At 35.9% G+C, this 15,646-nt stretch overlaps 1 long non-coding RNA gene across 2 annotated transcripts; it reads left to right on the top strand.

Annotated features, from left to right (window-relative positions):
* Window positions 1–314: 314 nt before the first annotated feature.
* LOC149795482 (uncharacterized) lies at window positions 315–13,522 on the top strand. 2 transcript variants are annotated; one of them, XR_016422110.1, is made up of 2 exons: window positions 315–454; window positions 13,271–13,522. It is a non-coding gene; the product is annotated as an uncharacterized LOC149795482 (long non-coding RNA). The 2 variants fall into 2 exon arrangements; XR_016422111.1 differs by lacking the exon at window positions 13,271–13,522 and adding an exon at window positions 10,403–11,487.
* Window positions 13,523–15,646: the final 2,124 nt, after the last annotated feature.

Below are 15,646 nucleotides of genomic sequence, written 5' to 3'. Positions count from 1 at the left end.
TCAAAACACTAGAAAATGCAATAATACATAAGTAGTTCCTTTCTACTGTTTTACCTAATAATTCTGTTTTGAATATTGGACAAATATTACTGATGTGCAATCGAATATGAATGAAGATACAACAAGTTAACCAACCTTGAAACAGATATTTTCATAAATATGCAGTCAACAGCATCGGAAAAAATGTCTACAGAAACCATCTTTCTGACCCAGATATTTTTTTCTTGGGCAATTGCTGTTGTAAGCTGCTTATCACGTGATGTAAACAACAGCGTGATCTCAGGTACACTTGATTCTCTTCGTTCTAACTTAACATAAATGACCGACTGTGTTTTGTTGTTTGACGAGTTGGACCGGTGCCCATGGTTAGCACGCCCCTTGAGCCTTCCGGCGAGCAACGATTTCATACTCTGGTTTGACCTAAAGACCAGGCGTAAATTTAGTGGGTTGACAGGTAAGTGGCCAAATATAGTCGTTACTGAAACTGTCTGTTGCATAATATAAACAATAAATAGCGACTCAGACACTGTTTGATACTTAGTACACGGAATAGTCATAGAATAGTGAAAGCAAACGTAGAATACTGATATAGCATTGATTATGTAACCGGAAACATGATTTTCTGTTGTTTAAAGAATAACTGTTTGACATTACGAAATCAAACTCTCGGTAGCTACGTTACATAGTGTATCTCTGTAAATCGTGGGGATTCGGCTTTCTTTTCAACATTTTACTGCGTTGTTTAAGCAACTTTTGTGTGAGATGTTTTCTGTATATAAAGAATACATCAGATATAAACGACTTGCGGTATGTTATTGCAAAGGTTCCATTTTCTATAGCTTGCATTTGAGAAATTATATTTCCTCCTCGTGGTTCTGTTTTTTAAAATATAGATTGAAAAGTCGCATGTTGGGTGAGTACCACCTTTACATGCAGACGAGATGAAAGATAATGCCATTTTCCCGTTGATTCTGTAATTTTTAATTTTATCTCATGCGTTGCATGTACGTTTTAACAAAAGATAAAAGTCATGCTTTGTCGGTTATGGTTTATAAGTTATTTAAGATATTCTATACGAATATTTTGCAACACATTTCATTCGTTTACGTAAATGTGTATTATTTAATAAATTTCTCGTTTTTTCTCTCAGTTGATAATCACCATTATTACATGCTCATGTAATTTTGTACGGCTGATCTGAGCTTCGATACAGATGTTCTGTCTGTTATTCTGTAATGCTTACCTGGAAGTTTAGCATGCATACATAGCCTTAACAACTTTTACGAACTTGAAGTATTCAACAACGGTCTACTTTAAACTATCGGGAATGAGTTATTCCTGTACATTTTAAAATATTTAAAACAATGTTAACACATGTTTGTAATTTTAATAAATCCAGTCATAGTTTATGAAAATGGCCGCTTTTGCCGGTGGGGAAAATGGGAGAGTACCTACGTAGCGATGAGCAGTTTATGGGCATTTCACGGTATCGACCGCCGAGACCTCAGACTTAGCTGAAGTTGACAAGTCTGTTTTGGACAGAATGTTTGACAGTGGGTTCTCAGATGAAGATCCTATGCAGAGTGACATCTGTTATGTATATCTATATTTTTATGTAACCCTCAGTGTACGACTTTATCAATCTTATGTGTAATTTCGTTGTTCATGAATGTAAATTGTAGTGATCATCTATAAACAAGAGAGTATATAGCTATTTTTTGTCCAGGGATGTAGATTCTATTTAAAGATACTGGACTATAAATAAGTCAGACAGTTTATTCATTTTAACTAGTTTCTGAAACAGACGATATCACATGAGCGTACTTTCAAAAAGGACAGAAACCCCCAAGTCAAATCGTATCGATAGTTCAGTGTCTGAAAAAAGGTGCAGTTAGGAAATAGGTCGACGCCGATTTTTTCGGCAATTTGCACATAACATTCTTTCCTTAAGGATAACACGTGTCTAATTGTTCATGCATCTCATTTTGGAAGAAATAGGTATAACACGCCAAGAATAATTTTTAACCGAGTCGTAACATTTTACAGTATTGATATTATAAAATAGTCAAATAATTTGAATATAAAAAAATCATAACAATCCATTCACCAAACAATTATAAAAACTTTTTTAAAAATAGATAAACTTTGTCCCAGAGTGTAAATGTTGGAACATTATCTCGAAATTTCTTAGAGTCTCTATTTTTTTTTTTCAGATGAAGAAAATCAGCACTGTTGTTTGTTTTCATTCATTCTTCTTCTGACTCGTAACCAAAATAAATGTCTACGTATTGACTAATTATATATAATACTAATACATCGCCAGTATTTTCTACGACTTATTTGTTGGTTGACCAACTTTTATTTAAATAATTTATCGATTATGTTTACCAAGTGGTACGTAAAGAAAATATTTCTCACAGTTTACATGTCTTCTGCTGCGTATAAATTCAGATAGTAGGGATTCAATGTGTATTCACTCGACTCGACTTTAGCAAAACATCCCAGTCCAAGAGTTAAAAACTAAGATTTCCAGTCAATATGGCTGATTGTGGAAGATAGCAAAACAGTTATCCCGATTGGCAGTCATGTCATTTCATGCAAATATCCTAATGTAGAAGAAATTGACATGATTTTTTCTTGGCTCTGTCCAAAATCTTGAAAGCTGTTTATTCAAAGCTGCCATAGCAAATTCAGTGCGTATCATAGTTTGGATCGGCTGAACTATACCTTGGCATTCTGGATTATCTACATGTCACAGCTGTAGGCACTTCATACTTCAAGCTGAACGATGACATGTTATCAGATAAATGAATACTGCTGTAGTTGTGCACGTTATTAACAGATTATCTTTGACTTCGAGAAGTCTTTGTTTCGAATCTAATCTTTCAAGTGTACTTCTTCTCAAGAGCAAATCAATTCCTGACAGAACATATAGCTGACTATTTATTTTGCCAGATACCGTCAATATGGCGTTATCAATTATCACCATTATTTATACCCACTGTTCACTTCCTCATGAGTTGCCGTCGATGTCGTCTTTGAATTCTTTGCAGAGAGAGGAGGAGAATACAATAATAGTGACACGACTACATTTGATGATTGAATGGAGCAAAATGAAATACAGTCACACTGACAAGACTACATATGATGACTGAAGGGAGTAAAATGAAATACAGTAACAGTGACAAGACTATATTTGATGACTGGAGGGAGTAAAATGAAATACAGCAACAGTGACAGGAGTACATTTGATGACTGAAGGGAGTAAAATGAAATACAGTAACAGTGACAAGAGTACATTTGATGATTGAAGGGGGTAAAATGAAATACAGCAACAGTGACAAGAGTACATTTGATGATTGAAGGAGTACAATGAAACACAGCAACAGTGACAAGGCTACATTTGATGATTGAAGGGAGTAAAATGAAACACAGCAACAGTGACAAGACTACATTTGATGATTAAAGGGAGTCGAGTGAAATACAGCAACAATGACAAGAATACATTTTATGATTGAAGGGAGTAAAGTGCAATACACTAACAGTGACAAGAGTACATTTGATGATTGAAGAGAGTAAAATGAAATACAGTAACAGTGACAAGACTACATTTGATGCATGAAAGGAGTAAAATGAAATACAGTAACATTGACCATACTAGATTTGATGATTAAAGGGAGTAAATATAGTAACAATGACAAGGCTACATTTGATGATTGAATGGAGCAAAAAGAAATAAGTAACAGTGACAAGACTACAATTGATGATTGAAGGGAGTAAATACAGTAACAGTGACAAGAGTACATTTGATGAATGAAGGGAGTAAAATGAAATACAGTAACAGTGACAAGACTACATTTGGTGATTGAAGGGAGCAAAAAGTAATACAGTCACAGTGACAAGACTACATTTGATGAATTAAGGGTGTAAAATGAAATACAGTAACAGTGATAAGAGTACATCTGATGAATGAAGGGAGTAAAACGAAATACAGTAACAGTGACAAGACTACATTTGATGATTGAAGGGAGTAAAATGTAATACAGTCACAGTGACAAGACTACATTTGATGAATTAAGGGTGTAAAATGAAATACAGTAACAGTGATAAGAGTACATTTGATGAATGAAGGGAGTAAAATGAAATACAGCAACAGTGACAAGACTACATTTGATGATTGAAGATGATACCCAGCTGATTTCAATTAAGGTTGTGGTTGGCGGAAATATTTTCTCTCAAGAATGCTGGACTCATTTCTTGATAACAAAATGAATGGTGTCGCTAGCACCAGACGATATAAAACGAGATAAGTCATGTATCAAAAATTTTCACCAGAATAATTGATTGTGTGAGCGCTGGTTGCTCTATCTCTTTTTGTTAAAGGAACTTACGATTATCTAAATCAAATGTTTGGACTTCAGAATGAAAATCCGTCTGTATGCACAAGAACAGTGCGTAAAAACTATAATTTCTAATAAAGATTACTGAATTCTGCATCTAATCACGTCTTACTTTCTTTTTTTTCCAAAGCCGAATCACTGCTCCTAGTCCTCCTAGTCCTACGTGAACATATTTGTCTTACCAGCGATTTTTACATAAAATTTATAGTCAATCTTTGAAAATAGGTTGCTTTTTTGTTGTTCTCTAAACTGCTTTAGTTAATTATATTTGTCATGCTCAACTGCAATGACCATAAGATTTGTCAAAATGAATGTTACAACATCGCAAGAATTACAAATGATGTGATATTTATATACACACATTTCGTTCACGCAAAACCAAAATAATAAGAGCAGCACTTTTAACGTATTTACTTCTTCATTTAATTCAGAGGATCTTAGAGGATACATTTCGAGTATTTAACATCATAAATATTCCGGTAAATTCTTATATCAGATTTCTGATTAGTTTAATGAAAGTTAAGACGTATTTATCTAAATCAGGGTGATCGAAGATTGTGTACACTTGATATTAATGTACATACATGCGGTGGGTTTATGTAGGAAATCCGTTAAATCGGGTCATCATTTTTATTAGGCACCATGATTTACCTTGTTTAAGATTGTATCACATCACAAAGAGTGTGAGGTAACGAGAACTGAGTTTATTCAATCTCTATATGAGTGAGGTGACCCTCACAGTTATCTAAAAGTAACAAAACCTTATTTGTTTTCTATTGGCAGAAAAATCAGTGTATTTATAGGATCAGAGAGGTAAATGGTTCTTCTGATTTCTTTCAGGCATATGACTGGTAGAAAATAATTAGTGCTCGCGTACTTTTTATTTTAGGTTATATGACTAGCAGGTTAAATAAGCTTTAGGTATGATTGGGAGTAAGTCGTGTGTGGTCGTCCGCGTACAACTGATATTTTCACTTTTCTTCTAGAAACAGGAAGGTCAGTTTAAACCAACATTGTTATGAAGCAACATTGTTAGATATCTTAGTCTATGTTTATAACACAGTCTATGTCTATATCACAGTCTATCTTTATAACACTGTATGTCTATATAATAGTATTGGTATATCAAATATATGTCTATATCATTCTGATATGGAAACAAGATGGCCGCTATCGCTTAACCGGCTTGAAGCAGCTGTTCCGTTTTTTAGTGCCGTTTTCATGATATTTGTGCTTGTTGCCTGTTTTCATCTACGTTATTGTGTTCATTATGTATTGGCTGTTTAATTCGTATGTGTTTCTTCATCTCTGTTTTGGAAGTGAGAACAATTAGACTTTTTCTCAGCTGTCTTGCTCCACTGTTTTTGAACAAACCGCCATCACGTGATGCTCGCCAGTCAACCCGTGTATGCTATGATGGACCCTCATTAATTGCTTTAAATGACCACTCCTTGGCTCTCCACACTACATTGTGCTCTAGACTAAACGAACTGGGACTACATTCATCATTACCTAAATGTAAACAGAAGCGAGAAAAGAAACGTTGTTTCAAAGCTGGCCGGTGTAGAACAGGAAGAAGAATTCCAGTTATCTCCTTTATTTCGGCTCAACAATTTAAAAAAAAACTCGACCGTTAATTTAGATAACCTAATTTAAATCCCTATTAATTCGTCAACTTTTGTATCAACTATCCAAGAGATGCCTCTACGTATTGCATTATTCAATGCCCAGTCAGTAGGACCACCGGAAAAACGCACAGAAATAGTTAATTTTATCAACGACCAGAATATTTACGTCTTTTTCCTGACAGAAACATGGCTAAAAACATCAGACGATGAGCCCAAGTGTGCGGATCTAACACTCACTGGTAACTCCATCAAGTCGTTCCCCCGTAACTCTCGCGGAGGTGGAATTGATGTCATCACAAAGAACTCCATGATCAAACGTCTTAACCACACCACAATATTCAGTTTCGACCACACATCGTTTGAACTAGTCCAAACCACACTCACAATGGAGCAAAGGTCAGTCCATTTTTTTTTCTGCCCATACCGCCCTCCTCCTAGTAGAAAAAAGAAGCTGGATGAATCTCTCTTTTTGGAGCAGTTTCCGAATCTCCTGGAGTATGGAAATTCGATAGGTGGCAACCTGATTATTCTTGGAGATTTCAACTTCAAAATTCATAGATTCCATTAATGTTTTCAACCTCAAACAGTCAGTTAACCAACCCACCCATAAACATGGTCACATTTTAGACTGGATTCTTTTAGACCTGATGATACCATTCTACGGTCCTCGCTGGTATCCCATGACCTTGCATCAGATCACCTCTACATTATATGTCATCTTGACGTATCAGTCTCTAACCCTCCACCTTTATCTGCTACTAAGAGAAACCTCCGTATGATAAATAGAACCAAACTAATGCATGACATCCAAGCAAACCTAACAACTTGCTTACCTCCTACAGCAGAACAACTCGATAACTGCCTGCGTTCATTGCTCGACAAACATGCCCCAGCTACCAAGTGCAGAGTATCAATTCAAAAGTGTTCTCCATGGTATAGCAGTGGTAGGGACCAGCTTCACACTGCTAAAAGAGACCGCCGTAAAGCTGAGAGGCTTTGGCTTTCCACCAGACTCACTACTCATAAGCAAAACTATGAAGCAGTTAAGAAGAATGTCACAAATATAGTCCATGCAGCGAAATCAGCCCACTACACTACTAAGATCATGGAAAGTTCCAGCTGCAAAGAGCTCTTCGAGATTACTAACAAGCTAATGTCAAGGAACAAATCTACACCACTTCCATCTCTCCAGTCGACCTTCCGGACATGTTTGCCAATTTCTTCCGTGACAAAGTACAAACCATTAGAGATAAGCTTGACACCACAATTTCAATTGACTCTTCGTCACCATACAGTTGGGATACAGAATTTGAGCGGCAACCATTAGCAGCATTTGAACCTGTCTCTATGGATTTCTTACGTACAATCCTGATGAAGAGTGCACCACAGTCATGTGAACTTGATCCAAATCCAACATCACTGCTGCTTGAGTGCTTAGATCCAGTATTGCCTTCACTAACTGATGTTATTAATACCTCTCTCTCATCCGGGTAATTCCCGTCATTTTTCAAAACTGCCATTGTAAAGCCTCTGCTGAAGAAACCAACACTAGACCATAACGATTTAAAGAACTACCGCCCAGTTTCTAATCTCCCATTCATATAAAAAATCTTAGAAATGGTTGTTCTATCCCAGCTTGTATCTCTTCTGAATTCAAACAGTTTTTTTTAGCAATGTACAATCTGCATATCGCCTTTGCCACAGTACTGAAACTACTCTTCTAAAAGTAGCTAATGACATTCTCTCTGCGTTGGATAGCGGAAAGATTACAGTCCTCACCCTCCTTGATTTGTCTGCAGCATTTGACACAATAGACCATGATATATTACTTCACCGTCTCCAGCATGTATTTGTCATTCATGATACAGCCTTACTGTGGTTCAAGTCCTACTTGGTCAACAGGACACAAATTGTATCTGCAGATGGAATACACTCCAGCCCAGTTGATCTATGTTGTGGGTCTGTTCTTGGACCTGTTCTCTTCATTCTATACACTCCGTCGCTCTCAGGTGTCATAGATCATCATCCAGTGTCTCACCAATTGTACGCTGATGACACCCAAATATACAAATCTAGCCACCCAACTGAAGTTGATGCTACCATCCAAGGTGTAGAGAGGTGCATTTCTGATGTGAAATCATGGATGACATGTAACACGCTGCAGATGAATGATGATAAAACTGAGACCATTCTGATCACAACACAAAGACTTTCTCATTCACATCCTTTACCTCAAACAATAAATATCAGCAACACCTACATTAAATTCACACAATCAGTACGAAGCCTAGGTGTTACTCTGGACAGTATTCTCACATTGCACCAACATGTCATGAACATATACAATCTACGACAAGCGAATATCAAGGAAAGTCACTATCGGCATAATGTTAAATCAGAGATGTCGAAATTGAAAACAAAGATGTGAAAAAAGTTTATTGGAACTAGTCTGGGACTCGTCGCCCCAGAAAACAATCTTGCGTCATATATTTGCTAATGAAGAGAACATTGACAAAACAGTAGGAATGTTTATATGTTTGGTCATGATGATAGATCACCACTGAACAAAAAATTAATGCGCATGCGTATATCTTACATTGAAATATTTTCAGTAAGCTAATAATCGTTGATACAGATCGTTGATACAGATCGTTGATACAGATCGTTGACACAGATCGTTGATACAGAAATACAATTATTCTTTTTAATAGCAGATACAAAGAGCTTTCTAACTCAAGGCCAAACAACAAAAAAAGCCCTTTCAACCTCAAAACTGAAATTTGAAATTTGAATTTAAAATAAGTAAAAACATACAAATTGACAAATTATTACAGAAACATTATATAGATCTTTATTTATTAATTAAAAAAAAAGTGAAAATCAGCGGTTGCAAAATGAAATTGCTATATCTGATACAGACTCATTATTACTGGAGATATTTACATATGATGTATTTGAAGATATATGAAAAAAACATTACCTTTATATGATACAGGTTATTATACAATTACTTATCCATTATGTAAGACAACAAATGCAAAATAATGGGAAAATTCAACGATGAATCTACTGGAACACCTTTGCAAATATAATCTTGGACTTTGTCTCAAAATGTATTGATTTTTTTTAGTAATAAACAAATTAATAAAGCTAAAAGAGTAATCAAACCCGTTACTAACAAAAACGTGTACACTTACTTTATAAAGAATGTATTAATACAAAAATGGAGACTAGGCATAATATATTGTTTATTAAAAGTGAAAGCCTTTAAATAGGACTGTACAATATTAATTAAGACACCACCAAGCACATCGAGGGTGACGGTGTAAATACCTATGCCGCTCACCATAATAATGATACTCAGCATAAATGTTTCACAAATGAAAATCAAAAACAAAGTTTCAAAATATTAAAAAGCAAAGAATGCATCACATTATATGAAAACTAAAATAAAAAACATGAACATATTTATAATATATATTTTAACTTTTAAGATTTTTAATTGCAAAAAACCCACTATGCATGTCCTAGTCAGGATCGTCTGATACTTAAAGTCCAGTCGTATTTTCGTTTATTATCTTCATTTTTGTAACCAAACTATTAGGGTGTCTTTTGCAAACTTATCAGTTAATTTATAAGTGCAACAACTAATTAACCTGTTAATGATTGTGGCTTGATTGTTTTATTTGTAAACTAGCATCAGTATTTTTATGGAAGTGCGTCACGTTTGCTCAGCCCCAGTTCGTAAGTCGTGTATAGACTAAAGTATTATTACAAGCCAGGATTTGATGTCTAAACATTGATGCGGGCTATAGTTAATCTCTTATACAAGGTTACCGTGACTAGAGAGAAGACCTGGCATTTTGGTAGTGTTCATTTACAGGAGTATTTACAGGAGTATTTGAGTATTATGTAGAGAATTATGCAGATTGTTAGCTTGTGGTCAGATTTAATTGTATCATTCACTAATATTTTACTTCGTAGTAAGCTAGAATTGTGAATTTGGAAAATGGTGAAAGAGTGTAACATTAGTTATGCATGTATGGATATATCAGAGCATGGACATTGGAATATTTGTGTACTTTGAATGAGTTGTAATGTAAAAAAAAGGCGTCTGATTGTTGTGATATTGTTTAGTACAATGGGATTAGGAATATGTACTGATGCGAAGTAATTTATTGATGTATGTGTGAGCTGTAATTGATACGGTACTTTTATTACGACGTTGTCTTGCCATACAAGAACGTATGAGTATTTCGATGTGAATAAATGTGTTACCGAAGAAATTTAATAGCGGTTATCTGATGATAGGCTGGGTGTAGTGTGAGATGAGAGGGATAAAGAAAATATTGTACCGTCCTTGTGTTATCACAGGAAGCATTTTGGGGGACAGAACTTCCGGTTCAGTCTCGAGTCTCTAAGAGGGGAGACGGAAGTGAGACTAGCAGAGCAGTCGGAGTCGTCAAAGTATAGTCGATGGAGAGGAGGTGGACAGAAGGTGGAGGAGGAGGATAAAGAGTATAGAGGAGTCGAGGTGGAGAAGGAATTTGGAGAAAGGCGAGAATAATACACAGATGAGTAGAATACAAGGACAGGTGGAAAGCTATCTCACACTATTGATCAGCTGATGTAATAGGCTATCACATGGTCTAGCGGAAGGAGAGTACATGGGAAATTTTAATCATTTAACTATTGAATTGTCATTAATTTGTTACTCGTTGAATTTCACTTTTTGTATATGCAATCATTTAACCGTCGGCATTGCTGACTGTGGGCTCGGAGCTGTACATCTATCTTTCACCAATTTAACTTCCAACAAAAATCGAGCCTGGGTGGGACTTTAATAATTTAAATAGAATATTGTGAGCAGCCCACCTCAACCGTAACACACCTACCACAGTGGCGGCATAACCCGCCACGCCACAGAGTAATTTCAAAGGTTTATGGAAATTACATCATCCCCTCCCCGTCCCCGATCAAAATCAGAAATATGTTCCGAGCAAATGTTTGCATGGTCTGTTTGCACTGACTTGTGGGGGAAAGTTACTTACTGTAATAATTTTGAAAGGGTATACTTGAAATGTTATGAAATTTATAGAAAGTTACATTTCCTTGTTGTTTAGTCAAAATTGCCAGATGTAAAATGTCCTTGATTTCTGGGCAATGCAGACGCTTTTTGGTTATTTACTCTACGTTAGTTTTTTTACGACTTTAATGACATTTTTCGGCACATCATAGGTTATAGATGGTGAAAACCTCGGGAAGAACAACCGACCGACAGGAAGCCGTTGTTTTCACGTGACGTCACAAAACATGTGTACTTCCATATCCGCCATTTTGATTCTCTAACCATGTTATTCCCACATAATTATGAAGGCACGTCTCCCTTTGTGCATAAGGATATAATAATACATCACATTCTTTTGCGCATGTCAACCGTACGAGACTGAATGCGTAACATTTCCCTTGTTTCTTCCAATAAAACATTGAAATTTCGACTATCTTTGTTATTCTTTCATAAACAAATATAGCCATAAAAAAACAACAGACGCATAAATAAATTTATACACAAACAAGCATGTAATGATTTTCAAATTTCATGGCTGAAATCAATCATTTGGTTATCGTTCAAGTTAAAAAGGCAATAGTTAATATAAAATTTCATATTTCTGTACGCATTTCAAGAATAATCGGTTTAGACATTCGGCACAAAGTCATGCTCCGTTAGGCAAATGTTTCGTTTTAATACACTGAAGATGAAACGGTTATCGCTTACATTCAGTATAATCCTACATCCATCAAGTCGACCACAAATACACTCTTTAACGTACTTATTAAAGTTGTTTTGTCAGATGCCTTTGGCACAAGTACATGTTTTCGCGAAAAGTATTTTTACATCAAAAGTTATTTCATAGTACTGCTATTGTATCCCGAAAACCATTACAAAAGCAATAAATAGACACGTACACAAATAACTCAGCGCGCACACACACACACGTTCTTAGAAAAATGATTAATATGGACACCAAACTTCCAGATATATTCATTTTGTAATCTTCTTTGCCGTCGTTGACATAGTCATCTTCATCAGCTATCAGTCTGTTTAGCTATATAATATTATTTCGCATTTCAGAAGCCGTACATACGTAAATATGTAGGAAGTCTGACATGGCTTTGTAAAGGGCATAGGTACCAATCCATGCCATATTCTAGCCCAAGGCAGAACAGGGAGAAGCAGACAGCGAAGTCTGTCACATTCTTTGTATCGCCTCGAAAACTTGGGATAAACAATATCAGGCTAATCAACGATAATACTATTTAAGAATGTACCTATGGTACAATTGATGGCGTCTCTGAAGAGAGAGAGACAGACAGACAGACATACAGAGACAGGCAGACATAGACAGACAGAGAGACAGACAGACAGAGATTAATCCATATTCATGATTGAGTAAAGACATGGTTGTCGTTAGAAAAATTTAAACACCTTTATTTTTGGTTTATCATATAAAATTTTCCCTCTTCCTAAGAGTTAATGTTTTATGAAATACATAGGACACCAAATGATGTTGTTTAGTCCGGAGTCATGGTCTTCAGATACTTATAGAACTTCAGTCCGTAACGGATTTGTATGCTTTTGTAATCAGTTTATACATCGGAATCCCCACTCTTGATAAATAGTAAAATGGTTATAGGTGCATAATGGTTATTAGTTTGTGGTCAGATTTTGGAACCCAGCATCTGCATGTATACAGACTTTATGATGACTGTTAGTAACGTTTGATAATTTTGTTTACAGTAGAACTAAACACTTTATAATACGATCGGCAATACAGTTTGATATCATTTATTCACAAACAACTGACATTAACCTCTTACAGCAGGCAATTGTCGTGCTAAATATATATATATATATATATATATATATATATATATATATATATATATATATATATATATATATATATATATATATATATATATATATATACATGTATATATACATGTATATATACATATATATATATATATATATATATATATATATATATATATATATATATATATATATATATATATATATGTATAAGTATATATATATATAAGTATATATATATATATATATATATATATATATATATATATATATATATATATATATATATATATATATATACGTCCAAGTTATGTATGTGACGTCACACATATGATGTAACAAATGCGTTATTGTTTTCTCCCTAGGGAACTCCCTTCCTACAGTATTGTCTGGCGGAATACAGCTTTATCGCCTTCAGCTCGAGATTTTATACAATCAAACAGATATAGGAAAAACGTTCGTGGGAGAGAAGAAAATAACAGGATAATAATATATTTACAAAGTACCTAGGTTTGGCCAACCTTTAGCTAAATTATCCATGAAATTGCGATCTACTGTTTCCGTGATTTATGCGCCCCGGAAGGTAACTAGTAAATACGATCGTCTTTTAATGACGCTGATTACACTGGACAACAAATTTTTACAAAAGTCATGTTACTGAAATAAAATTAGTCAATTCTTATCAATTTTTATGTGCTGAACACGAATATGACAGTCAAATTGCAAAATTGGCTCTAGTTTTTTTGTAATCTGCAAGAAATTAATGTTTACATAACGAAATGCATTCCAATAGTAAAAGGTCAACTGTAATAGCCTACCTATAAAAAATCAAGTCATTGACTACATCTTAGATTTCTTCGCCTGTCTCTTGTACAGCTGTTCGGGAGCATCTCTGAGGAGTGTCCAGCAGTAGTCAGCCAGCATTGTAGTGGACCATTTTCCCTGGTATCTTTGTTCCATTGTTGCGATATCTTGATGAAAACGTTCGCCGTGTTCATCACTAACAATACCACAGTTGCTAGGAAAGAAATCCAAATGGGAATGAAGGAAGTGAATCTTTAGAGACATATTGCAGCCAAGTTTCTTATACTTCATCAACATGTCTTCTACTAGTTCCTTATAGTTTTCTGCCCTAACATTTCCGAGGAAGTTTGTAGAAACTAGGCGAAAAGCATTCCATGCTTGTTTCGCGTCACCTTCCAGCAAGTTGTTGAACCGGTCATCTTTGAAAAGCTCTCGAATCTGAGGACCCACAAAAACTCCCTCTTTAATCTTTGCTTCGCTGAGTCGAGGGAATTTTTCATGCAGGTATCGGAATGCTGGCAAAGTCCGGTCAATGGCTTTCACGAAGTTCTTCATCAAACCTAGTTTGATGTGAAGGGGTGGTAGCAAGATTTTCTGAGCCTCAACCAGAGCTGGGTGTTGGATATTCTTCTCTCCAATGGCTACATTCTGCCTGTGAGTCCATTCCTTCCTCATGTAGTGCATTTCCCTTGCTCGGCTATCCCACTCGCATAAGAAACACATGTATTTTGTATATCCTTGCTGCAGTCCCATTAAAAGGGCAACTACCTTCAAATCACCACAGAGGTGCCAGCTGTACTTGTTATACTCAATGGAATTCAGTAGCTGCCTTAAGTTATCGTATGTCTCTTTCATGTGGACAGCATACGCTACTGGAATAGATGGAAGAATGTTTCCATTGTGCAAAAGCACAGCCTTGAGACTCAATTTCGAAGAGTCCACAAATAGTCTCCATTCTTGTGGGTCATGAGTGATTTTTAAAGCATTCATGAGGCCCTCAATATCGGAACAGAATATCAGATTACTTTCCTTTCTGAAGAAAGGCTCCAATTGCTGGTGGCGCTTTCGATATGCAGTAATTGTGACATCTTCTTCTAGAAGATTCCATTGTTGGAGTCTTGATCCTAGCAATTCTGCCTTGTTCTTTGATAAGTCCAAATCACGAATCAGGTCATTTAGTTCTTCCTGTGTTATTCTGTGTGGGGTTGATGATGCACCACAGTGAAAATCTGGATCACTGCATGCTGATGGACCAGGAGAAGAACAGGTCGACTCACCTTTGTCTTCGTCAGATGAATCAAGAGAATATTCTGCTGGAGGTTCTGGAATAGGAAGTCCCTCACCATGTGGAACTGGTCTCAATGCAGATGGAATGTTTGGGTAGACTATTCTCGACTTCTTTCGCTTCGTTATTCCGCCGGAAAGAGGAGGAACCAAGCAGAAGTAACAGTCATTTAGGTGGTTGCTTGGCTCTCTCCACACCATTGGGACTGCAAACGGCATTGATGACCTTTTGCAATTCAACCACTGTGAAAGCTGTGTTGTACATGTAGCACAGCATATATGCGGAGCCCAAGGCTTGTCTTGGTCACCAACCTTGCATCCGAAGTAAAGATGATATGCCTTCTTCACTTGAGAATTGATACTTTTCTTCTGGTTGGCAAATGTCACTTCCCCACAAATATAGCAAAAATTGTCCGCGGTATTAACACACTTTCGAGGCATTACTGTTCTTTATTGTACGTAAATGGATAAAATAATAAGTTTTATGTAACAGTAGCTTGAACTGTCTCGCACAACGTCTAAAATATTTCAAATGCTGAACCTATCTGATTGGGCTTTATATAGTACACTGCTTACGTCAGCTTCAGCAGCCGCCTGGCATTAGTATAATAGGCCTACACATGTATAGTACACTGCTGACGTCAACTTACTTC

This window comes from Sinohyriopsis cumingii, chromosome 7 (assembly GCF_028554795.1).
Source record: "Sinohyriopsis cumingii isolate HCF-2022 chromosome 7, ASM2855479v2, whole genome shotgun sequence".
Classification (NCBI taxonomy): Eukaryota; Metazoa; Mollusca; class Bivalvia; order Unionida; family Unionidae; genus Sinohyriopsis; species Sinohyriopsis cumingii.
This window is presented reverse-complemented; position numbering and strand designations above follow the sequence as displayed.